The 26,093-nt window shown below is 32.1% G+C and overlaps 1 long non-coding RNA gene across 3 annotated transcripts in view; it reads left to right on the forward strand.

Moving 5' to 3' along the window:
- Positions 1–26,093, forward strand: part of LOC107196771 — a 153,345-nt gene that overhangs the window by 11,617 nt on the left and 115,635 nt on the right. The window contains exons 2-3 of one of the 3 annotated variants that reach the window (XR_001518213.2): positions 954–1,035; positions 2,522–13,213. The exons of the other annotated variants lie outside the window; for them this stretch is intronic. This is a non-coding gene — a long non-coding RNA (uncharacterized LOC107196771). Of the gene's footprint in view, positions 1–953; positions 1,036–2,521; positions 13,214–26,093 lie in introns of those variants that run through there. 3 annotated transcript variants of the gene reach the window in all.

Here is a 26,093-nt window from a genome sequence, read left to right on the forward strand (position 1 = left end):
TTGAGAGCATTTATGACATTGCAGGCCATTTTCAAGAAGTTGAGTTTTATTCCTAGTGATATGAGGAACCATTGCACACCTTTGAACAGAGGAATGACACTATGACAACTTTGTACAAACTTGCTCTAGCTACTATGTTGAGAAAAAAATATGTAGGGGCAAATGGTGGTATATGAAAGACCACTTAGGACACTATTAAAGGAATCCAGGCCAGAGATGTTGGTCTGTAGGCAAAGGTATCCAGGCAAATGGAAATAATAAAACAAACATAGATTGTAATTTTATTATCAAACAAGACAGAATTGAGGCCAAAATAAATGAAAGAAGAGTAAGATTTTATCAGGTGAAAGGCCATACTTTACAGTGAATATATAATGATATTGAAGATCTATGGATCAAATAAAAAAAGAATTCTCCCTATAAACAGACACTACTGGAAACACAGTGAGGAAGTGACAGAATACATTAAAAATAGATTTTACTACTCTTAGTTTGAGAGAGATCAAGTGCATAAATACTATTAAATATATTGGGAAAGCTTTTAAAACTATGTCTCAAAATTCAAATACAATAAAGAGGCTGATAAATTTAATACTCTTATTTTAAGTATTTGTATTGTAACAACAAAGTCAAAAGAAAGATGACAAACTAAGAGAATATATTTGCTATATAGATTACAAAGTGGTACTCTCTATAATTTAGAAAGAATTTATATAATTTGGTGACAAGAATAATCCAAAAGCCTGATAGACAAAAAATGGGCAAAACCCACAAATAAACAATTCACAGAAACATGTTATAAAATTAGCTATGTTTTTAAACGTATGAAAATTTTCTGAATTCTACACACAGTAGGAAAAATAAAATTTAAACTACACTGAAATATTACTTGTGATCTATTTATTGACAAAATTAACTGTCAAATACTTTAGTGTATAATTGTGTTTCTTCAGCCATGAACCAGTTTCAGATCTAGAAATTGATGATTGAAGGAGAGACCCTTGAAGGAGGCCTCTACAATGCTACCTCAAGAAGGTATAGGAAGTATTTCCCCATGAATGAATTAGAGAAGTGTAAGAAGTAGTAGTAGCATGCTCCTCTGTTTATGAACCAGATCTCCTTGGTTCACCTCTGATTTCAATAGTAACAATGGTGGACAGTTCTGTGCAAGTCAAGCTTATCTCATATTTACAGCATGACATCTCAGACACAGTATCTTTCTGCCTCTGCCCCCTTCCCCAGTGCCATGGTTATTTGGCCCAAATGCACTTTACTCTGGGGATTCTGGAGTTAATGCTCTTGGGAGTGCCCTCAACCAGTGGGAGATGAGAGCCTATTGATTAATTAGTCTTTCAAGCAGACAGTTTTGCAAAACACGCTGTACACATCAGGCTGTTTGACAGTCTGGCCCTGTTGCCCACAGCAGTGAAACTGAAAATGCACTCTTATATCGCATATTCATCTTCCTCTCTGACTCACTTTAGCTTCCTGGGATCATCTCCAAATAGATTACTAATCCTACATTCTTCTTCTCTCCAAACACTCTTTAATATATTGATCTCTTAAGCTACATTTTAGTTGTTGTTGTTTTTTTTTTTTTTAATTTGAAAAATCTCTTATTGGCTATTACATGGAGTAATTCTTTTAAAGAGGTTTGTTCATCTTCCTCATAAAAATGAACATTTTAAGTATAAAATAAAATTGGTTCTACCTGGTGATGACAAATATACTCTTAGCTTTCAGTAAAAATAAGTGTATTATCCTCAACTACAATTTCATCTTGCTATTACCTAACTTGGAATAACTTTTAATATTTATACAGTCTGGTTTCAAATTCTCAAGCCATTATCTTATCAGTTCCAAAGCAAATATTACCTTTAAAATCCATTGTCTTCACTTTACCTATGGTTACATTGAGCTTGCTATTACCTATTTCTACTCCACAACATTTTTATTTTCTAAGATCTGTGTCTCAGGAATAAGAATCATAGAAATTAAATTTCCTAGACTCTTTTAGCAGCAGATATCTGGCTTAGATTCTACTAATGGAAAGTCCTTTTTTTAAGATGTGAAAGGCAGCAGTAGAAAAGAATTAAACAACTGCTGTATCACTGCTAGGTATGTGAATTTCAGCAGAAGGCAGACAAGAGGTTCTTGTCTTGGCTCCCTGATATCCTCCTGTACATCTGTTTCTTAGAAGTCTAAGCCAGCTGAGATCACTGACAGTTATCTTCTATGAGTCTCTTGTTCCTGGGTTGCTAGAAAGTCAGTGGCCCTTTACCTGATTTTCACTTCCCAAGCCCTTTCAAACTGTCTAATTTCCTGTATGAGTCTTTTCTTGGTTGAAATACCTAGGATGTATTTTTGTTTTCCTCAAAAATCTGATTGGTAATAAAGCTATTTTTTGAAAAATGAAGATCTGCTATTTTACCTTGTTTTGTTAAGGTGACTATTGTTGCAATTATCTTATAAAATATTTGGATCATTACTCAATTTTAACAATTTTTCTTTCATTCCTCAGGTTATTTTCTCAGCCCGGGATTTGCAAACTACTGCCTGTAAGCCCAATGCGATCATTCTCGTTCATGTATACAGTCTATGGCTACGCTTGAATTGCAATATCAGGTTTCTATAGTTGCAACAGAGACTGTGTGGCACAAAACCTGAATGTTTTAACTATCAGGACTTTTACAGAAAAAGTATGCTTACACTGTTCTACACCAATCAATTTTTGTTAATATGTTATACATTCCTGTATAGTGCAGGAGATGAATTTAATTATATTTACTGTATCACTCTTGTGACAAATTTAATAATAACAAAATCCTTCTGCCCTAAAAGTCTCAGAAATTTGAAACAGTATATATCAGGAATGGAGAATTATAGGCCAGAAGATAGAAGGCTTCAAAAGTCAATTATGAAGAAAATCTAATGTATATAATGATGATACTAGCTAAGATTAGCTGAGAGCCTCAGAAATGCCAGACATTGTGCTAGAGCACTTTACAAGCATTAGGCCATGTCATCCTTCCATCACTCTGACATAGTTAAACCAAGAAAATGAGAAGAGAAAATAATATGTTTCCCAAGGTCACATAGCTAATTAGTAACTGGTACCCAACTCAAATTTGACATCAAACTCTGTAGTACACCTATTGTTAATTGTTAAAACACTTGCTATGATAAAGAACAACATATTAGTAAGAGTGTTTTTTACACTACTATATGATATTTTATATTATTTTACAATGAAATCAGAAAGTGAAATTCAATTACTTTTCACTATTAGTCATGCTGCTGACATCTTAAATTCTCTATGTAGTAATCGGGGCTCAAACCCACACTATTGTATCATTTATAACAAAGATTTGGTATGATCCCAGAAAGCTGAAAGAGTATAGTTACCATCCTGTCAGGGCCTTCGCTTGATGTCTCTTCTGACTATACTCATGTATTACATAGGCTGACAGTGTTGGGTGAGTTCATGTGTCTAATTAGAGTAGTCTCATCAATTGGGGGAAAATAAATCAGGGGCTCTATGTCAAAGATTGGTTATATTTGGTGGACACTCCAGGTACAATTTCCTATACTGATAAAAACTTAACATTTTTTCCTTGAAATTGAGAAAGTAATTTCTATAAATGACACCTGAGATCGTTTGAAATGAAATTCAGAAAATCAGAGAACAATCTGGCTGCCTTAACTGCTTGGCTGAAAAACATTGCCTTCTCAGGATTTAGCTCAGGATATGTCCTCGGGGACATATTGTTAGATTTTTGGAGAAGGTGGAATAACATCAGACTAGTGTGATACCACAGGTTTAGAATAGTTTCAAGGACATGCAAACTTTTCGGATATTATTATCAACTTTTCAGTACATGAGGGCATTAATGATGCATTTTGAAAATGAGTAAAAAAATCATCAACTTTGTAATCATCAAGATAGTACTCCTATATTTAACACATGCCATCACGTACCCTTTGAAAAAATGCAGTTATGTATAACAACTAATTTTTGGGGGCATTTGGATGAATGAGTAAATGATATGGCTAAATCTAAATCTTAGGAAACTCTGGTTACAGGGAACCATTTTCAGAAAACGAATCAATAAATAAAATATTGATAATAGAACTAATTCCAGTCAATAGAATAATTTATTCTCTGGAAGTATCTAGGTCATTTTTATTGAAGCTGCTAGAGATATGTATGATTTCCTCAGCTCCTAAGTAGATGAAGTGCATAATGTAAATTATAAAATTTTTTCTTGTTACTCAACAACATTATTTTTCAGAGGAATTTAGTTTTGTACTCATGAAAGTGACAGAAATTCTTTGCATTTAGTAAGATTATTAAATTGTCAGTATCTAGGGCCATAAGCTCTAACCTTGTTTGTATAACAGTTGGAACACAGGGGCTGTTAATGATTTAAAATCCTTACATTATTCTACCAACTAATTATTCTAAATGCCATATAAAAGATTCTTTCCACTCTCGTTGAGCAGATGCACACTTGATTTGCTCTTATTAGAATTATGCACAGCATAGGAAAAATGTCAAAATTCCAAAAGATAAATTTTATTTTGTTGGATAGAAAACCATTCATCTTAATTATTTTTGACACCTTTTGCATTATGTTATGAGTATCTCAAGAGAGAAAAGAGAGCTCATCTCCTTTAAAAGCAGTTTATTGAGAGTGGCATGCTATTGTCATTATCTAAGAATCCTACACCCTACTTTAAAAATCTAGGAAAATAATAATAAAAAAAGACATAGTTTTAAGAAAATTCATCTGTGCAAAGCAAGATATCATGTCAAATATTTGTAGCTAATAAAGTATTTTTCTTAAATGCATATAAAATACAAAACTGCATTCAACAACTATTTTTCTTAGATACATGTGACATATAACTTGCAAATTGTCAAATTTAAAATAAGAAGTTCTCAAACAATTGTATTTAAATATGAGGTAATCGTATGTATGTTATGGTTAAGACATGACATCCATTGATCTTAGTATTGGAAAATATTCAATTGCCTCCTATCATCATCAATTGTCAGTTTGAAATGACACGCCTATTAGGATGGCACATGATTAGGCATAGTTACAATCACAACTATTTATTCAAGGATCTCTGTCAATGAGAATAAAGAGCAAAGCATGATTAATAGAAGGCAATTGTGAATACACCAGAGGTTAGACTTTTCATAGTGACTAGGGTGGGTTAAGTTTACATATCACCTGAAGGTGTGTGAAGAAGGCTAAAGAAAAGACAGTATCAACAGTGAAAGGGACCATTGAAAATATAGTGATCTGAAGCAATTGGGGAGTTTGGGAGGCATGAACAATAAATATTAGTTAGATATCACATCTGACTTAGACAAAAAATTTCAGAAATAGAATCTGGGAGAAAAGTCAGTTATGTTTATGTGTGTGTGTGTGTGTGTGTGTGTGTGTGTGTATGTGTGTGTAAATTGAGCAAGATATAAACACACAACTATATCAGAATGCAGAGAAGGGATTTCTGAGGAATAACCCTGAGGTACTATTGATTTCTGTACATGAAATATAAGGATCTTATACTCATTCCTCTTCTTCCTTCTACTCAATTTAGCATGCTCTCAACAAGAATAATTGGCCCAAATATTCTCTATTTTCCTGTAGACTGCTTTTGAAGCCTATAATATCTATTGATCACTACATGAATACCAAACACCTTATTCATATTTTTAGCTTGATTTTAGGACTCCTCATCTTTGCTTTCAAAGTTTTCCTAACTGTGACTGCACATTACTAGCTAACTATATCAGCTCCTGCTCCAATAAATACATGCTAACCAAGTTAAGTGTACCTCTCCCTGCCCCTTCTTGCTGCTGAAGTTGTATTCTTTCCCCACCTGAACCACACAGAACTGCCATGGCCTTTCTTCACCCAGTTCTAGTACCTGCTATGCTTCAAAAATCAGCTTGGCTCTGCCTCCTCAAGAAATACCACATCAATCAGTCCAGTCCATATGAAAATCATAGATGTGTAGAATATCTAAATTCCAGAAACGGAAGGAACATTCAAGAATACCCAGCAACCCAGTCCTGTCATTGGGCAGATACGGGGGGAAAAACCTAAATTTTTTGCAAGATCATAAAGCCAATAATTAGCAGACCTGGTTTTCAAGCAGAGATTTGAGCACAGAGCCTGGGCTCTCCTTAGAAGATCATACAGTCTCCTTTATTAATTAAGTAATAAAAATCATCAAAAATTAGCGAAGAGAAAAAAAGGGCAACCTTTCACTAACTAGATAAGTTCAATTTATACTTAGGTTTTTTCCCCCATATCGACCCAGTGACAGGACTGGGTTGCTGGGTATTCTTGAATGTTATTATAAAGATTCAATGAGAAAATGGAAGCGATTTCTCTATTACAATACCTTACAGACAGTAGGTGTTCAGTAAATGTTATGTAACTAACAGATTGCTTAATTTGCATGCTTTATTTTCCCAACCTGTGTACACTCTTTTAAGGCCTGAGTAGTATTTTTCTTTTCATTGTTTTACTCTCATCAACTAACCCAGTAATTACATATTAAGCACTTAATACACATTTTTCCAATGAATTTAACGTCTCCTTAGTTTTCTTCTTATTATTCTCTTACTTAAGTCTGTTCATAAAGAACATAAAGAATCTGAGAGCTTCTAAGAGAACTACACTTAACAAGTGAATACTCATATCAAAAAGTGTAACTAAAAAATCAGGCATTTTACCATCTGAGGAAAATGTATGTGAATACCAAGGATTCATTTAACAATATTCATCAAGAATTTATTTGAAAGACTCTTTGAATTGGTCAACAGGTCTTGCCATTTTTCATTTGCAATATTGGGGAGAATTTTTCTCTGAATATGATATTGTTAAGCATTGGAGTGATTTATAAAATTACATTTTATTAACATTTTTGTTAAATCCTTAAAAGGGAAAAGATTCTTACTTGTTTCTTACACTTCAGTGGTAGAACTTTTGTGTAACTAGACTAACAGTCTTAACAGATTAATGCCAGTTTTGCTACATGGTAGTAACACTACAAAAATAAACTGGTAACATTATCGTACAGACTTTTTGTGAATAATTTTGCATGGTATTTCTTTCGGTATTGTTTTGTTACTTTGAATGTATAGCTTGGTATCATAAAATTAATATAATGACCCTATAGAATATGTTATAAAGAAAATAAAGATATTAATTGATCTGCTACAAAAACTTGAAATAGCTATAATTCTGTGTTTAGAAATTGCACCAATATAAATGAATACATTGAATATAGAATAAATAGTAAGTTTCAAAATCAGTAAGTGAAATATTTGATATATTATCCTGTGCTTCTAAATGCACAAATGGCAGCTTAGGTATTTAAAATATGTGGTACTAAGACAGTACCTGAGATTGCAAACATAATGATATGTTTTCTTTTAATGTAGACACTAAATACAACAAAAACTCCTACATTTTAAACCAATGATCAAGACAAAAAAAAAGTGTCAAATGTAGTTTCACTATCTTATAGAAGGAAAAAGACACTTCTTAGGTTTACAGTGTCCTTTGTTGCCTCCTTTCAAACATTCTGCTATGTGATACCAAGTGAATTTTTCCCTAAGGTTAAGAATGCATGAGAGACATTTTAAAAATCATAAAGTTCATGGTCTTCCTAGTGTAGTAATAGCTTCAAGATGATTTGAAGCCCAAGAAATTTAAAATAAAAATGGTCAAACATTATTTTTTATTGAGAGAATATTTTCTTCCCCATACCAATTGTCTAACCACTTCTATTTAGTGAAATACTATATGTATTTATAGATACCTAGGCTATGAAAATCTTTTATAATATGCTCTTAGAGTTTCCAATATTTTAGATATCTTTACTTCCACATTGTGGGAAAATTGTCAATAAAGATGTATGCCCTTGATGAGAAAAAGATCATAGCCTCACTAAGAAATTACAAAGAAGAGAACTAACTCTCACAATCCATTAAATCAAGATGTCCTTTCCTAGGCCAAACACCTTGCTATAAATTCTATCCCCATTGTTACTTCCTAGAAAGAACATTTGCTCTCCATCACTACAAGAGCCTCTTCACTATTTATAGTGCTTAAGTCTCTGCCCCTCGCTCTAACATTCATGTCTCTAGGTGTTACTAACCCCCGTTTCTTTAGCCTTTTCTCCTAGGTCTCATTTCTCCAGTTGTTAATCATTTTTATTACCCCTCTTTGGTCTCTTTCCAAATTCTCTTTATCATGACTCAGTTAGGGATGTCAAATGAAACCAACTATGCTAATAAATATTTGACCAGTGCTGGAGTTAAGAAGAAAATGTGTTTAGTGATTTATATAGACACTACTTGCCTGAAGTCTCCTTAGCTAAGGATTAAAGACAATGGAACTTGGAATTCTTGAGGTTTGGTCTTAAAAAGAAAATAATAGGACATTGTAAAACAGTAAGAGCTGAAACGGTGAAACTGATTCAAACTGTGTAAGAGGCAAAACAATGAGAACGAAAGAGAAAGAAAATGTCAACACAATGCCTTATGGACAGAACCAGAAATAAAATGAGAGACTAAGATAAATATCAATAACCAGGATGATAGTGAAATGCAATGGGGGAGAGCTTATAGTTGAAGTATGTTCCTTCATGAATGTCATGAATGAAGCTGGAGTATCTCAGGTTCATCATTATTGGTCATTTGCCTGTTTGTGTAGGTAGACAAGGCAGATGGAATCCAATGTATATTTAAGGCAGATATTATTTCAGTTGTAGCTATAATATATTTGGATTATTCCATATAATAACTGCAGTTTTTTTTTCTCTTCATTTGTTAACAACTTGTTTAAAGTTGATTTCCTTGCAATTATTCCACAAAAAATGGCATGGCAAAATTTTGAACTGTGTAAGGGAAATCCTCCATCTCCAAATCTCTCTCAAAGAGACATTTATTTGAGATTTTACCAAAATAAGACATTATTTTACCAATTCAAGACAAACAAAATGATACTTCTCTTCTTGCCTGTCATATGTAAACATGAGGTTAGCAATTTTATCTGTTTTATTCACTATTGTATCCCCAGTACCTTGAACATTGTGGCAGCTCAAAAAACACAGTGGTGGCTCAATAAATGAGTGAACAGTATTTTCCTCTACTTTCCCATCTTGGTGAGTGGTGATGCTCTACCAAGTTAAAGATGCAAGACACATACTTGACAGCCCTGATTCCTATGCCTTATCTTCTTTTTCTTTTGTCATTTTCATAAATGATTTAAGTCTTTCATAAATGTTAACCTATGCCTTAGTCTTTCCATCTAGTCCTTCGACACATCCAGAAATGTCAACTCTTTAATCTGAGCTCTCCTTTTATTTCCTCACATTTGACTTATTTTGTGTCATTTTAACTACTCACCTGATTTACTAAAATTGGCTTAGAACTCCCCTTTCTCACTGCAGATAATTTTCCAAAATGCTATCAAAATAATCAGAGCAGACTTTCTAAAATATAAATATGATTGTCACACATTCCAACTTTAACAGCTTTATCATATTTGAAATTTAGAAAAGCCACCATATCAGCACATGAGCTCCTAGCTATATCTCCAGCTCATTTCCCAGTTTTTCTTTCCTCTAGTCCTATTTTACCATCCCATATGCTATAACCATACAGAGGACTGTAGTCATTAAATATCATTATGCTTTTATATATGCTTTTTTTAAATCCATCTAAAATCTTAATACTTCTTTCTCTTATTTTCTCTAAATTCTCCTATTCAATTAAAATTTTCCTCAGCAGCAGTTAACTCTGTTGACCACACATTTCTGCTTACAACATTTTTTTTCTCATTTGGAGTTCTAAGAACTTACACTTTCTGACATTTTCTCATACTCCAATAGCAGCTCTTCTGGGTGTCATTTTGGGGTTTCACTTATTCTAATGTTTCATCTATGAAAATATTAAACACTGTGGGTCCCAGGGCCTGGATCTAAATCCTGCTTTTGTTTAATTCTATATTCTCTTTGTGGCATATCTAAATCCAAAGTGTAGTTTCAACTTCCTTTTTTTTCTTTATCTTTTGAGATTTCACTAAATTATATTTGCCAATTAGACATGTGTATTTAACTTGATACATCTTTTTGGATAGCTCTCAGGCACTATCCAAAGATTTTAACTTGTATTCATTTGACTTGTTTTCTTGCACATTTCAACCTTTTAGACATGTAACATCCTCTCAATTACTCATGCAAGAAACTCTGACACAAATTCTTTTTCATCTTACTCCTCTAACTTTTGTCTGTCCCCATGGCCAACACCTCAGTTAAAACATTAGTTTCTCACCCTCTCACCTAGAATTTTAATACCACCTCTTCCAGAGCCAAAGTTAACGTTTAAAAATACATACCTGATTGTGTCACTTCACTTCTCAAATCCTTTCTATGTCTTTCCATTGCTCTTAGTTTGAGAGAAAAATGTGAACATGGCTTATAAGACCTATCTCTAACATTCTACTGCCCAGATCCTTCCTTTTTTATTGTTTTGCTCTTTCTCCTCTCTCCATCTACTTCTTTCAGTTCCTTCATGATACTCATAATTCTATTAATTTGTATTCTTTAGACCAATGTTGAATTTAGAATATATCTCAATTGATTTTCTTTTCCTCCAATAGTCCCTTAGGAACTTACCTCTCCCACTCTCTGGTCTTTGCTCACATAATTTTTCACTCTTTCTTCTGTCACACAGATCCTTTACTATGCCTATCTCCTTCCTCTCCAGGCCTTTGTAGATGTTAGTCCCTTTGTATGAAATATCTTACTTGACATTCTGACTACTTGTTTCTTCTTTCCATCTTAGATATCAACTCAATATCTTTCTCTCAGAGTAGTTCTTTCTGATCATCCAAGCTAGAGTAGGCCTCCAACCCCATCCATTCCTTCCTAACATTTTTCTCAGTTGTTTTCCTAACTTGTCACTATGTATTTATGTGTCCACTCACCTGTTTCTTAACTGTCTCCCATCTTAGAGTGAAAGCTACAGGAGGTCAGGGACCATGTCTGTTTTGATTATCATATTGTACAGGCTATTAATATTGGGTTTGGCCAATAAATATTTATTGATTAAATGAATAAATATAGTTTTGTAGTTCCAGATATTAAAGTAAATGTAATATACATTGGCTCTTCTTGCATCTCTAAAATAAACATAATTCAAGCTGTGCAAGGAAAATGTTTTGGTCCCTTTCTCCTGTTCATAAGTTTACAAGCCACATAGACCCTCAGATCATGGCACCAATTTGGAGGGCCCTGGTTTTGCTCTTTATCAGATACTAAGAGCAAAGTTGCAGGAAAGTGTGATGTCTTATGCTCTTTGGCATGTTAGACTCTGAGCAGATGGATTGGGTGGCAACCAGACTGATTTAGACCCTCTCTGGAGTTCCAGGAGACAAGAAATGGACTGAGGAATGGCAGAGCTACAGTATAGAAAACATTCATGGATTGAGACAATTTTCATAGTAAAATCTTAGAAAACTTAAACAAAAAAAAATATTACCTGAGTACTTCCACATAAACTTAATGATGCCATTCAGAGTAGGACCATCATTCTCTTTGTATTACACTTGCTAGTAATTCAAAATTCATCCCCCACAATATACTCTTTCTAGCTAATGCTCATTAAGATAATTCATTTATTTGATATCCTTTTGATGCTTCATATTGGCAAAATATACATCGTGTTATAAAAATGTACTAATTTAAAATAGTTTTAGAGAAAGTTATAGTATATTAAAAATATTCTTCTGAGTCAGGAGAATACCATTTTGTGACTTTGAACAAATGACTTACCTTGTCCAGGTCTCAGTTTGACCACTTATAAAGCTTATATTCAATCTTTTTTGTATTTATGATTATTTAATGTTCTAAAACTAGGCCTGTACCTTTGTTGTATTTTTTATTTACTCTGAGCTGAGAAACTGTTCTCCCAATTTTTGCTGTTCTGCTGTCCATTAACTGGAAAACCTCATGGCATGGTAGTTGGGCCCTGAAGATAGAATGATTTAGAATCAGTTTTCCTATTGTATCTTCCACAGCAATTTTACAGAAACTTTTTCCCCTGTATTAGTTTCCTACTGCTGCTGTCACAAATTATGATAAACTTAGTTGCTAAAAACACACACAGGCACACAATTTTTTCCTCTTATAATTCTGGAGGTCTGAAGTCCAAAATGTGTCAGCATAGCTTCATTTCTTCTGGGGGCTCTGAAGGAGAACCTGTTTTCTTGTATTTTCCAGCTTATATTAGCCACCTACAATCTTCAACTTTTAATTCCTTCTTAATCTTCAAAGTGCACAGTGTAACAACTTCAAATGTCTCTCTCACTCTGATCTCTGTTTTTGTCATCACAGATCATCTTCTGATTCTATTATGACCCTTCTAACCCTCTCTCATAAGGACTCTAATGATTATGGTTGAGTTCACCAGGTAATTCTGAAAAATCTCCCAACAGCAAAATTTGTAATGTAATCACATCTACAGAGCCCCTTTGTGCCATGTAAAGTAACATATTTGCAGGTACCAGTGATTAGGAGACATTAGGACATGGAGTCCATTATTTAGCCGAGAACATTTTTCTTATTTTTTTTCCCCAAATAACCAAACTGGTGAGGGATGCATCTGACAACACAGTGCCAACTCAAAGATAATCTAACCGTCATTATTACTTCATCTGTTGTTGATACTCAGTCAAATTACTTCTCTCATTATTTTACTGCTTTTAGTCAGCTGTAAGGCACACAGAACTCCATGTACTATGAAGAGCTTCTGTGGTTGAAGGTCACTATTCATTGAAGTCTGGAATGTTGCTGATATTGCTGATAGTATGTACTATTACCTACTGTAGGTCCAAGAATATCAGTGGCAAACTTTAATTTGTGCTAAATGTCTATATGAACAATAATTGAAGAAATTCCTTAAGTAGAGACATTTGAACACACATGCATGGAGATGAATGTCTTAATTCAGTTCTAGAGTGTATATGACATACATTTCTAATCTAAGCACATATGCCTTACATTAGGATGTTAGGAGTAATTTTCGCTTTTTCTTCACTGAAATCTATATAAAATATTACCCCAGTATTATTTGGATTTTTTTAATGTTCTGTTAATATATTATTTTCTTATTTTTTAAGTGTCTACCTGTATTGTTTGATATATTTATCTCTTTGTGTATCTCACATTGTTTTGGTTCCATGATAGTTTGAACTAAAAAATTGATTCTATACTATAGCCTTTGTTTCTGTAATAAAGAATTTTTATCTGCATTTATTATCATTTCATATTTTAAATAACAACCCCATTAACTGATTTCTTAGTAGCTCATGTGTTTCTACACAATGCTTTGTAAAATGTATTTTTTAAATGTTCTTTTCACTTTAGATTCTCCATATTCCTTTTCTTAAGCATCCAGATCATTTCGTGATGTCCATTTTGTGTCAAGCATAATGCTTTGATCTGGGGTTTCAGTGGTCTATAAAAAGAATCATATCCACTGCTTTCATGGGGCTTATAACTTAATGAGAAAGAAAGTAGCAAACAAATAATTACATACATCGATATTGTATATGTGCAAAAAGTTACCATTTCTACAAAAGTAAAAATGTTTGAAGTCATGTGCTAGGTCAATTCTTTTGGACATTTCCCAACTACACTGTATCTAGTGCACTTAGCATACAATGAGGGTGATTAAATATTGATGACTGTCCATGAAGGAAGACATTTGCCTATAAAACCATTGGGTAGCTATATACACAAATTTCTAAGAAAACAATACCTTCTTTCAAAATCAACAGTACATAAATACTACACATTCTCGTGTCAACCTGATTCAGGGATTTAGGGTTCAATAGATTTAATTATTTTTAATTAAAGCTCTCTGTTTTCCCTGGACCTTGTTTCCTTCAGGAAGGCATGTTTTCATGACTACCCATGTCTATTATCAACCTTTTACTTTAGAATAAAATAGAGCTTGTAAAATACAATTCAAAGGAGTGTATAATTGTAAAAATGGGAGAACTTCAGGGCTACGTAGTTTATAATGAGCAGGTTACGAAATTGAATGTTTTGTACATGATAGAAATACAGCACAGTAAAAACAAACAAACAAACAAAAAACACCATAATTTGGGAAAAATTCAGCTGCTGTTTCTTGAATTTTATTCATTAAGTGAACTCAGCACTTTGTTGCTTAATTGAGCTCAAGATAAGAATACATAATCTAATGCTAGACCACATTTTGTGACAGGAAACACATCATAATGCCTAACTTACAATTCAAATTATAAACTACCCAATCATCATGGAGTCATTTTCCTACATGATGAGTCATCTAATTTCCAACTAAAAAAAAAAAACACAATTTATCTTATAATTTTATTTGTGATGCTTAACAATATTACAGAACATGTAAGTGTTTTCTCTCAGTGCTAAATTCAAAATCAATATAAATCAGATATGTTTGATTTACAAAGTTTTTGTAATAGAGAAAAAAACACAGCTTGTATATCCAATGTTCATATTGTGACAAAGATATCTTTATATAAGTAAGTAAAAATGTGAAAGGTGAATTATTTTCAATTTAATATATTACTTAATATATAAATACGTAACTGATCACTCATATCTCTAAATATAATATAAATAAATATATATATAAATATAAAATAAATAAATATACTAAAGAAGATTCTCAGTTTTGTTTTATATAGAGAGATTAGATTATTTTTTCATTATTAGGTGGATGGAATATGCCACTCTATTGGCCTCATGCTGTTAAGTATCTATCCTACTCCCCGTCTGTGCTCTTTCCCAATTTATTCTTCACACAGTAATAAGAAATGTTTTAAAAACATAAACGGTTTCACAGACTTCCCTGCTTACACATCGCATTACCTTTACTTTTGCTTATAGAATCTTCATATGGTCCTTGCTTTACTCTCTGGCTTTATCTTATGTCACAAACTCACCTTGTTCATCATGTCTCAGCCTAACAGAGATTTTGTAGTTATTTAAAAATTCCAAAGTCTTTTCAGCCTCAGGGCCTTTGCACAAATCCATTTATTTGCTAGGACATTCTTCTGCTATGGCATGCCTTGTTCCACCAGGTTCTCAGTTTGAATTTCACCTTGCCAGAGTCTTTCTCTCATCAGTCAGCATTGGGTAGGTGACTAGATAAAACACAAATGTATGCCTAGAAATTTTCATTCTCTCTTGTAACTCTTTGAGCTTTTCTGTTATAGGAATTTACTAATTTATTTACTCTATTCACTAAATAAAGATGGTAGAAAAGTTTGTCTTATTCAATATCCTTAGCTCTAGCACAGTGAATAGCATTTTCAGGTGCTTTATAAAGTCTTATTGGCTACATGACTAAGTGAATGAATGAACGAGAAAGCCTGTTTGCATTTATTCTTTAATGTGCATCATTCACTGTCTCAGAGACAGCGAGAGACCATGCTGCATAAGAGAAATATCCAGGACTATTGTGCAGTTCAGCATGAATATTCCAGCAGATGTAGATGATTGAGGCTTCATGGAGTCAGGGAACATTTTCTATCTTACAGTTTTCAAAAGGAAAACACTGTAATTCATATATTATTAATTACAGTCCAGCCTTCACTGACTAAACAGGTAGGTTCCAGATGAATACACGAGGAACATTACAGATAAGTGAGTGTCAGATACTTTAGTTGGATCACCCTCCACTCTATATAATTGCTATTCTTTGAGGCTCTTTAGGGCAGTGTGCATATGCTGTAGTGGGGCATGTTTGAAAATCACTCAGTCATTGAGGTATTAGTTGAGGAAATCTAGTTTATCGACCAAGACACAGAAATTTGCTTATATAATTATGAATAAAGCTTCCTTTGTATGAAAGGACTGTGTAAAGAGAATTGATCTATGCTTAAAAATTATTTTACTGAGAGAAAAGGAGAAAAATTAAAATATAAACATATGGAAGACTCTTCTGCAAAGAGATAAATAAATTCTGCCTGTGGTTTTACAGAAAAATCTTAAATTCTTGCCATTAATGTTAGAATTAGAACCCATAAAAACCCGAGTCATCTAGAAGTCTATGGGACTGCAAATAAATCAGAGCAATATCAGCATCCCTGTAATCAACTACTTTGAAATCTCAATACTCAAAAGTAAAGAAATCCGGGATTAATAATACCAAAAGTTAAATCTAATATTTGAATAAAATGTACCTAATACATAAAATAATGAAGTCCCAAAGGGAACCTAAATAGGTCCAAAGGGGATCAGTACCACTATATGATATTTAGGTGAATTTGCAAAGTAGTTTTTCAAATGTTTATACTTTTCTGTAATCTGAGAAATAGCCGTGGAGCAACAAATCATATACTATCTTAATGATTATTTACTTATAAAATTTTGTATCATAACTCTCACAAACTATTGTACTTCATTTTTTTTTAAATATAACTATTGGCTTTTTAAACTTTTGACAGCTCTACACTTCAATTTTAATTGGTAGAATATTAAAGTTTATTTGAATACAATTATGTGTTATATATTTACCACAATCAATTTCAAGTATTTTTTGTTCTATAGGTTTCTTAACTTGGTATGATCATTGCTTCTGAAATGACAATATGCTTTACTAAAATGTGTATTCATGTAGTCATTATAGAAACAATTTTATCTTCAATGTTGAATTCAACTATTTTGCAATAGTATTATCATGATAATACCTAGAGATTATGTTAACTGCAGTTTTTCAAAATATAAACTCAAGCCAATATGAGAAATAATTGATTTTCTATTTAATTATATGATAATAAGGATATAAACCTAGCATTATCAAACTATTTGTAAAAGTATTCTTCTGCTCATGAAGCTAACACCTTAATAATCATCATTTCTCATTTTGTAAATTCAAGAAAAAATTTGTTAATCAAAATAAGAAAAATTAATTTAGAAGAATAATCATTTGATCTCAATGAAAAGTCATGGTTTCCCTATATATAACTTCTGTAACTGCACGTGTCAAATTCTGCCTTTGAATTCAGTCATCTTAAAATTATGTTTAACATAAATTAGATACTAATATTATTACTTTAGTGTTTTTGTTTTTTATGATTTTTATGTGATTGTGATGTCACTTTGATGCTCATTTTGGATGATAAATATCAACATACATTTGGAAAAAGTAACTCATTTATCTTCGACATTTTTAAGAAAAAAATTCAACATGTTTTTCATTAAACATGCATATTTATGTTTTTAGCACATTATTTTATAAAAGATTTGTTGTAACATTTTAAAAACTATTACAATCAGTAAAATAAATAGTTTTACAACATTCAGTAAAAAAAAAAAAAATATCTCTTGAGGCAATAGCATTCAGATTCTTATAGCTTGTAAAACAGGACTACCGAAGCCCAATTTCTCAAATACATTCCACGTACACCTACTTTATAATTCCTCATGTTTTCTCCTGACAAAATAAAATCCCTCTCCCACCAGCCCAACGAATAGAAGCACTTAGTTGGGCTGAGCTCCTCACATCTAGTACAAACCATTTGGTGAATATGAATCTTTCATGCCATCTTTGAGAGAGAGATATTATTTTGTCGTGTCTAGAAAGGATTAGAAAAAGAGAATTTCTGTCTATCATTTAGTTTTGGCTAGTTGTAAAATTGAAAACTTTTTTCAGTGTCTCACATTACTAGATAAAATTATGGCAGAAGTTAGAAGTACTAAGTGGAAGTTTACAAAATTCAACAATGACTATTAAATAAAAGTACTTTGTTAACACAAATAATCTGCAACAAATTCTAAACTTGATGTGATAACAGGATGAGAGTTTTAAAGTGGGACTGTTTTGCCCAGTTGCAATATATAGTTTGTTTGTAGGAAAATCTAAATCTATAAAATAAACAAGATATTTTTCAGAAACTGCTATATACATATATATGTATATATTTTTAATTTCATATATATATTACATTTTCTGAAAGTGAATCTAGATCTGAAAATGGAGAGATATTTGTAGCAAGATTCTACATAATGTTCTGAATGACCACAAGGAAAGCAGAGTTTTTGGATATGTGATACTACTTCGAAAATTTTGTGGTATCACTGAGTTCCTTTATTTGTCTCCAATATTAGTATGCCCTTCACACATCTGTATTTGATTTATTCATCTGAATGCTCTGAGATTCTCCTGCATTGTAGGTGTAGCATTCCAGCCAAGCAATCACACTGCAGCCAAGATGAGGCCCTGCTGGAGCTAGAAATACTCATGATATTAATTTCATTTTGTCTGGAAGTTTAGGTAGCTGGAACTATAATATAAGATGATTTGAGCCACTCAGATTCTCTAGTGTATCATTTAAATCTCTAGGCAATGACAAAGTTATAATTTGAAATCTGAAATTTACCAGAGTATTAGGTTGTAGGATTCCTTACATGGCAAGAAGTCCAACACTTCTTGTAAGGTTAGTGATAACCTTCCTTCTCTCCCTCTAATTCTAAATCTAATCACATTAAGGTTTTCTCCTTTTGTTAACTTAATCTTACTACTTTATTACTTCTTTAATAAGATTAAATAAAATAATGATTCTATTCCTATTCTAGACTCTCTAAACCCCTTTTAGAAGCCATTATGGTTTGATTATGGACCACTGATTTAAAAGACCTGGGTTTGTATCCTGAAGATGATTATATAAGGTCATCATATAGTAGATTGTGCTTCAGATTTTTAATCTTAAACTGAAAATTATCCTTACTTGAGATGTTTCAGGGAGACCTAAAGAGTAAATGTATGTGACTGTACTCAAAAATTGCATAATGCATGAAAGGAGCTAAATAAAGGAGAGTAAAATCTGAATCTAAATGTGCAGCAATACTCAACTTTTGAAAATAAATCTAAAGAAGGCACATATTCAATCAGTCACCTATATTCATTTACCATCTACTGTATGTCACTTTGGAAGGCACTGGGGATAGATACATCAGTAAACAACAACATTCAAAATGAGACCAAATCTCTGTCCTCATAGAGCTTAGAATATTAGTGAGATACATTTAAAAAATTCTGAACAAAGCTAAAGCCAATTTCTTTGTGATATAAGACCTTTCATTAAAGTTTTAATGATTAGTACCATCTATAGGATAATAAAAGACAAGGGAAAAAAGATCTCGTTTATCTGATAAATAAGGATATCTGTACCTGCTTAAAAAAATTTTGGTTGGAACAAACACTTCAAATGTCAGAGTAATTCAGAGTGGCAACCAGTGAATATTCATTTTTTCACATGCTTAATCAAGCCAAACCTCAGCTTCTCCAACTCTATAAGTTTACGTATCATGAATCGTAAAGCAGGAGAAAGATCAAATAATGGTTACAACATTCAGGTTAAGAATTCTAGAGTCTAGACTGCATTACTTTTCATGGACAGAAGATCTATTTTAGGGCTCCATAACTGAAATGTTTTTATTTTTTCCGGTTGATTAAAAAGGCTTAGAGATTGTATTTTAACTAGAACTCATCTCCTTTGTATCTACAATCTTATTAGGGGGATTTCTAACTGAAAGATAATCATGAAGATACAATCTTGTTTCACTAGAAAGTTAAAATAATAACTTCATTACACTAAATCTCAGAGTCCAATATTTTAAAAATCTGATTGCCAGAACACCATAGTAGGGAAAAAATTATCTAAAATTTTTTTCTAATATTCCAAAAGTCATAAAGGATACCATCCCAAAGACTTTTTATTAAATCTTAGTGCCATGAAATTAATTTGATTTATTGATGGATAAACTTTATTAATATTTTTATGTTATAGTAATAGGCCTTTTTTGCTCATTTAATGGACTCTAGGTTGATGGTAAAATGCCAGTTGTTTTACCAAGTCACTGAAAAAATATATCAAAGTTATAAGGACATATTACCTAAATATATCCATCTCCCTTGCTTTCTCCCTCACCACCTTATTAACCCAGTGTATTCCCAAAACATTCTGATGTTCAACCTTTGAACACAAATAAAAATTTGAGACATCGGTTTAACAAATTTAGTGACAAAAAAAGTAGATAATCACTAGCTTTTCAGTAGTGTGATAAAATAGCCAAACTGTTTAAATAAGGAATTACTTGCCTCAATATTTTCAAGACAATTTGAATAAATTCAGGTTGTAATATATAGTTCTGAAATTTTAACTTATATCTACAATGCAAATACTTATTTTTATGAATGTCTCTGTAGTTTCATGCATAGAAAGGCATAGATCCGATCAGGCAGACAATTAACAGAGACTTTATTTGAATGCATCAAACCATTTTATCATTCAGATACAATTCAATAAACTTCTATCATGGTTTGCAGGCAGAAATATTTGAGGAGAGCATAGGAATTAGGTAGACTGTGATGCTGTGCTGTATGCACTTGAAGAAATCTGCCCAAACCATGACCATATCTCTATGCTAGCTTAGTCCAAAGAATTAATCTTTATCTAACCAGTTTGGCCTTTGGGAAAGTATGTCAATTTACTTGCATCTAATTATTATGCTTTAGCTAATATTTATGGAGTCTACATGGATTCTACTGGAGGAATAAGATACAAGAATTATAAAAGAAATAGGTAAAAAAAATTGGCACATACATATGAACAGAAAAAAAGAATGCCTTTAATAAGGAGGATTTTCATAATTAAGTACATTTTCATAAATAAATTCTTATAGACTTTCAAGACTTTCAAGTTATAACTTAGGCATGCAAATTAAATAGCTCTTAAATTTAACCTTCTCCCTGAGCATGTCCAGGCACTAGAGCAATGTAGATTTACCTGCAATGGAATTATAGTTCAACTTATAAAGTCCTATTTTGTACTGTAAAGAATAACCTGCAGTCATGCAGGCACCTTTAAAAAAATGATGGAAAGAAGGAAGAAAGGAAGAGAAGAAAAAGAGAAAGAGAGAGACAGAGAAAAAAAAGATGGGGAAAAGAAAGGGAAAAGAAGGAAAACTTACATAGGGATTTTAAAATCAAAACTGGTTTTAATATCTGTGTATTGAATTAATGTGTCAATGACAACTTTTTCTTTTTCTTTAGAATTTTCTGTATATTCTAAATCTATACACAGCATAGAAAAGATATCATACAAAAGATATGTAAAATAGTTAAAACTTTTTCTTAGAAATGTATTCATTCTCATTTGTTATTTCCTCTGATGTTATCCCTTCTTTTAAAAAGTTTTATATTGCATATCTCATTTTATCTTTTCTGATCTTCTTAGTAGCTAATGTTCCTTTTAGTATGTAATATTTCCAGGAAAGACAACAAGATGTTTTTTCTAGAGTTTTGAACTGAAGTTACTAACATTGGAAAATTTCTCTCAGTGATAGTCTATGTACCAAATAATTAGATGCAGGGCTGTATGCATCGCTTCAAGTGAGTATTTAAAGACTACTTAAATTCAGCCATCAAGCACTGAATGCTGTCTCTTAAACTTTAGTGAATTACTCCAGACTTTTAGTCTCCCCACTCTCCCTCCCTATAGGATATTGTTCATGTTGGTTATTTAAATATATGTATATACAAAAAAAAAAAAGAAACATTAGATTCAATACTTAGTTTCTCAACAATCCTTCTACCTACAAGAGACTGCTGTGTTATACTAAATTACAAACAAATAAAAATCATTTGGCGAGATCTGGAAATATTGCCTGTGTTCTTTCTACATCCTCAGTTTTATACATCCTTAGTTTTATATAACTGATTTAAACTTTTTTTTTTTGACTGAGAGACAGAGGAAGAGAAAGTGATTGATTTTATGCCAAATTTTTCCCAATATTAAAAAAAAAAAAAATTACACCAGTTAAACAGGTCTGGAAGACTTTTTTTTCAAGACTATTGTATTAGGAGAGAAGGATTGAACTCAACTCCTTTGAAACAAAAGACAGGAGAGTTTTTAAGTGCTCTGTGAGTTAGTGGAAAAGTATTAGAAGATGACAGGGGAAAGATTGGTCAATGTAACTAGGCCATCTGTGTTTGTTCATTGGTGCTTATCTAAGCTGGGCTCCTACCCTCCCACAGACACTGAAAGATAGGGGAATCATCTTCTTGATAATTGCATTTCAAAAGGTTGGCTCCTTTTGAAGCCATATTCTTGGATTGTAGAGGATACACATCTCAAAGAGGCAAAGAAAGAAATTACAATTTCAAGTTTACTAAAGTAGATGTTCTAAGAAAGAAATGTCAGGAGCCTAGAGTTAGGAAGAAAAACTGTCTAAAGTATAGTAAAGATGAGGACAACATTAAATCCTCTTAGTTGCCAGGCAATAACTTATGACTCCTGAACCACTCCTTTACTTTCTTTTTCTTAGTTATATCTTCAAGATTATGTACATTGTCTCAATGCAATGCCCACTATGATACTTTATTTAAAAGTCTGATAAATATGTGCTTTATTCATACCTAAAGATGCCAGAGTCTTGCAAACTGAATCTATTCTGACGGAAGAGACCTCTGGATAATTATAAAAAAGACTCAAGGGCATAATGCAATTGATTCGACAACATTTAGCTGAGTCCCGAAAGCAAATCTATTTTGGTTCAAGCACATGCTTTTTCTCAGGGTTTCTTTATAACTATGTAGAATACCATCGACACTCTTATATAGTACATGCTCAATAAAAATTTGGATCAAATTTGTTTTGCTCATTATCATGGAATTATATTTCTGATTTTTTTCTTTCCACTCTTTTTAGGTCATTTTCTTTCCAGGGCAGAGTTCCCCATTTATTTATAGATCGATAAAAACAAACAACTAGTAATTGTTCTTCATTAATCTTATGTTAACTATATATTTGATCAATAGTTATATGTTTCCAGAATTATATTTCTATATATTTAATTCTTAGTCTTCAACAAGAATATTTTTAATATAAAATAATAGGAAATTGAATATATTTTATATTTCTAAATGTTTTAAACCATTATTGTTTCCAACTGAGATTTGTTTTGTTTTCTTTAAAATGGTTACTAACATCATCTTAATATTACTATTTTTAAAACACAATAGTTTAAAAATATTTGTCCATGCATAATCTCATTTAATATTCACAAATAAAGTAAATGAACCCTTGCTTACTTTTACACATCAGTAAGTAACAGAGTAGGGACTCAAACTTAGCATATTGCTCTCTTCTCCCTTTCATACCTCGATGGTTTAAAAAGAGTTGACAAGGTGGATTTGCAGCCTGATAGGAAATAGAATTGACCAGGAAAAATGTCTGAGTTTTCCTTTTAAAATATTGCTATGAGAAAATGCTTTCAAAACCATAAAAAAAAGTAAATTCTAAATTTATATTTAGAACAAAATGCTATTACCCTAATGGAGCCTGTTATTTTTGCAATTCTTTGTAATGATGAAAACATATTTATTTGATTATTACTTGGATCTATTCATTTTGTTATATTTTGGATTAAAGAAAAGTGTAAGCTTTGGTAAAATTTATATGTAATTAACATGGTTTATTAAAATCACAGACAGATATACTATTTTATTTGTCCTAGACTCATTCATTTATTAATATAGTATTGTGCAGTTTTACTTCCCAAAAATGTTTCTGTATCGGAAGGCACACATATTTGGGTGGTATACCATTTTAAATATTTTTATTATAATATTATTCAGATTGTATCCACACATGCAAAGTGAAGTGCTGAGCAATTTTCTAACTAATTCAATTAATTTATGTATCCACTCTGGATAATTTGAACCAATAAAACCACTTTCATTTAGAACAAGTTTATTCATCTTCATTACCTGAATAATTGTTCCTCACTTCATTCAAATTTGCCTACAGAGAAATCACTTTCTGAATTAAGAACCAAGTTGTTAAGATGTTGAATTACCTTCAAAAAGAATTAAAATAAGAAGCCTAAGATCACAAACATCTTTCGTTTTCAAGTCTTTTTTAATGAATGTTTTATTTTTTATATATAATTTAAAAATTCATTGTCCATCTGGACTGAAAGCCTATCAGCCAAGTTTCAGTCCAGGGAGAATTTTATCATAAAATATAATTTTTAAGACAAAAAAATTATGGATAATTATCTATATTTATATTTATCCATTTATTGATTAATATACCTATAGTTCTAATTTAATCCACAAAAATCTTATTATATTTTTTAATCCTATAATTGCACTTTTACTCTAATTTTGAAATTTTTTCCTATTATAGTGGTAGAATAATTTAAGCACAGAAACAATTCACTGTCTGCTAAGGAAGCACAATCAATTCTGCAATTAGAATAGGAATACAAATGAGGACTAGAAAAAAAGGTTTGCTTTAAATTTTATACTTTCAGACTCTTCACATTACTGCAGTGTAACTCATTTCATTTCTTTCAACAGGAAATATCAATTGCAGTAGAGAAAAGTGACATTCCTCATGGTGGCCCTGAAATATAAGATAGTGCGCTCAAATGACAATTGAGAATTTATATGCATGGCATCGAAACGTCATACAGGCATTTAGTATACAACACCTAGATCTCATTTTCTTTGTGACACTGATTACCCATATTTACCTGTATTTAAATCCATTCCTAGGTTCTCTGGTTATGAGATTTCTATGGCATACAACTGAAATAAACAAATCACATATAACTCAAACAATATATAACTCATCTAATGTTTAAATGCCTTATGAGGGAACAAAGTTATTGTCCTTAGGTTTGTATTAATTTGTAAAAGTCAATTTGACATATTTTCAGATACCTGAGCTCTTAACCAAATAGGCGCTTATTCATTCTGTATCTATTACTGAGACATCTATATGTTTTTATTTTTGTCCTCTACATTACAGATAGGCTCATCGGATCTTCAGCATTCATTACCAAAAAAAAAAAAAAAAAATGTCGGCAGGATGTTAGTGCCTTGGCAGAGATATATAGAACATATAGTTGAAAATGAATTTTGAGCAGGACAAACTGTCCGGCAGGATGAGTGCCTTGGCAGAGATATATAGAACATATAGTTGAAAATGAATTTTGAGCAGGACAAACTGTCTTCTGTTTACAAATCAATTTTAATGCAAAAAGTGTTTTATGCAATGTGAGTTGACACAAAAATCTTTGATCATAACATTGAAATTCTAAGATTTTCTCATATTAAGTGAAGATAATTTTGGAAAATAAAAATTTTCTACTGAGTTTTGACGTCCTTTGGTTATTTTAAAGATGGCTAGAGATAACTCAAATTAGAAATTAACTGCAAGTATTCACAACAGTTTTGAGTTCCTTTTTAATCTTTTATCTTGGGTATTATAACCTGGTGAATGAAGGAGAAAAAATACGCTTAAAAATGTCAGTGAAATTACTAGCAAAATTTATTGGTAACATTATTCAGTGATGTATTTACATACAGAACTTCCATTTCTATCCTTTTAAACTCAGGAATCAAATTTTTATGATTGAATTTTCCTCCTCTCATCATGTATCCCACATTATTCTTTCATCAGCGCTGGCCACTTTAGATACTTTTCACTTTGGTTATGTTTACTAAATAGACAGGGTTAACCATGCCTGTGTCAATAGACCAATATAGTTTCAGAAAACTTTCCTCTATTACACACAAAGGAACATTTTCTGTGTTGTTGTGAAACAATGTCTCAATGTAAGTGGTATAAATATGTGGAAGCCATGGAAATACACCTCTCAGATCTCCCCCATGGGATTGTATAATTGAAGGAAGGCCCCATCTTCTTCACTTTGACAGCCATTTCTACACCACATTCATATCGAGGCCATGTTTCTTAAGGGTTTCTTCTAGTTGGTGAATGAGTGTACAAGGCATGCTAAGGCAGGCTGATTTCTGTGAGGCACGGGACTCCTCTGATGGATGACTTTGGCTTGAAGACTCAATCTTGCTAAAACTTTCTTGGAATTGCACTGCGGTTTAAAGTCTCCCACTCAATCTTTTTTCTTTTCCTCATTTCTTGACAGAGATAAGATCTGTATTAGTGTTCAAT

Source organism: Pteropus alecto, unplaced genomic scaffold (genome assembly GCF_000325575.1).
Source record: "Pteropus alecto unplaced genomic scaffold, ASM32557v1 scaffold7, whole genome shotgun sequence".
Classification (NCBI taxonomy): Eukaryota; Metazoa; Chordata; class Mammalia; order Chiroptera; family Pteropodidae; genus Pteropus; species Pteropus alecto.